Consider the following 2,142-nt stretch of genomic DNA (forward strand, 5'->3'; position numbering starts at 1 on the left):
AACACTCTGCTCATCACTGTCCAACACCACTTTAGGTTTCATGTTATTTAAATGTCACCTATATAGCTTATCTCCAAAGTTAATAGGCAAGGTTATAAAGAGACTTATACATACATATTTATGTATATAGTTACATGTACATGTATTTTGGTATGTTTGTTTGTTTATTTTGTTTTGGTTTGTTTTGGTCCTGAAAACCCAAAATAGTTGCATTTGCATGAGTAAGCACTCATATTTATTTCTTTATTCTTGAGTTTCAAACACGTGCAATAAAATGTGTATGTATGTGTATTCATGTATATTATATATACATATATATATACATGAGAGAGAGAGAGAAAGAGAGAGAGAGAGAGAGAGAGAGAGATTTTCCTACATTTTGCCACATATAGCTTATGCCTATAATCCCATGACTCAGAAGACTAAAGCTGGAGAATTTGCCATGGATTCAAAACTAGCCTGGATTACCTAGTGAGTTATGAGCTAGCTTGGCTATGAAAAATGTTTTTTTTAAAAAAATTTATCACAAATTAATTTTTTATGGTTTACATAAGAAAAAACGATATAAATTATCAATTGAAAATATAATTCTAAAACACAAGCTTACTTAGCCACCCGAGAATATTGTTATACTGTTAAGTCTTTGATAATCTAAGATGTATGCACATTAGCTCTCTCCAAGGGACTTTTAAATATGAGATGGTATTCAACTAATTAAAATTATGCTACCAGTATGCATAAATGACAACAGCATCCATAAAGTTCATCAGATTTTGAAAGTTTTCAATTTTTATTTTCTCTTTGTAGGACAATGGATATTTTCATCCATTTCTGTGTCATGTTGATTCAGTTGGTTATAAAAGGGTACATACAGGCTATAACCACAGGTTGTTCATGTCTCATAGAGACATGAAGGGCATGGCATTCTGTTTCATGCACTCCATAGACAGCGCTCTACACAGTACTCAGATCCTGCCATGCTCAGCCATGTTTAAGCCCATGGTTTTCACCCTCTGTGTTCTAAAAAAGTGTTCTAGAGACCACGGATGGACTTGTAAGAACTGAGCAGGGCTACACTATGAGTCTTTGAATGTTAGTATCCTCATTCTAAGACAAATGGATTTCAGTTCTGGAAGGGGGATTCAGCTTAAAATTTTTAAGTTGATGGTTGACATGAGATACAGTCCAGGGTTCATTAGAGAAGGAACAAAAAGTCGCTGTACATGAAAAGGTGTCCTTATATTGTTTTAAAAGGTCAGAGATCTATTTTTGAAAAGGTTTGCTTCCTGGTCTCTAATTCAAATTTATAAAATACAGAACTCTGTCTTTGAGCCAAGCAACTATTTATTGGGTATTGAAGTCAACGAATGTTTCCCCAGGGAAGGTTGTACACAGAGTACAGGACTGGGCCATCTGGAGAACTGAAGACTAGATCTCTTCATTTTGCAAGCAGTCGCTGAACATTTGTGCTAGTTTTTGTTCTTGGCATGAGATGTGGCAAACAGTGAGCAACACAGGTAAGCTCCCTGTTTCCATAGCACTCACATTGCAGTAAATACATTCCGGAACCCTAAAACAGGACCATTTTTTTGAGAAGCTGTAACTGCCCTATAATTAACAGAATTCATTGGGCTTTTTTAGGATGCCTGAGAATAAGAAAAAGGAAATAAACTGCTGATCAATGAGACTTGCTAGACACAGCCCAAAAAATCAGCTCTAATCCTTTCATGTCTTTCTCATCCTTATACTCAGTATCATTTATAGGACCCATCACAAATATCTGTCATCAAAGTAAGCATCCTCAGTTTACCTGTGAGTTAGTAATCCCAGAAAACACATAGTCACATTTCAGCCTCATCTTAATGACATTGTTAGGGAAAATGATGACATCCACAAGACCTTCCCCGCACATATTTATGGCTGTTGTCTGAACTTAGGTTTTTCACCAGGGTTCTTTATAGATGAGATTTCTCTGTAGATGTTCTCTGACTTAACCTAACTGATTTTCTCTGTATACTAATTGTAAGGGGGTCTTTGAAATGATTGTCCACTTTCTTTCAGACCAGTTAACTCTCTTGTCTCCTCAGTATCAAATACTGTCCAAGTTATACTTGGCTCATATTTACCCTGCCCTGTGATTCT

This window comes from Microtus pennsylvanicus, chromosome 6 (genome assembly GCF_037038515.1).
Source record: "Microtus pennsylvanicus isolate mMicPen1 chromosome 6, mMicPen1.hap1, whole genome shotgun sequence".
In the NCBI taxonomy this organism is placed as follows: Eukaryota; Metazoa; Chordata; class Mammalia; order Rodentia; family Cricetidae; genus Microtus; species Microtus pennsylvanicus.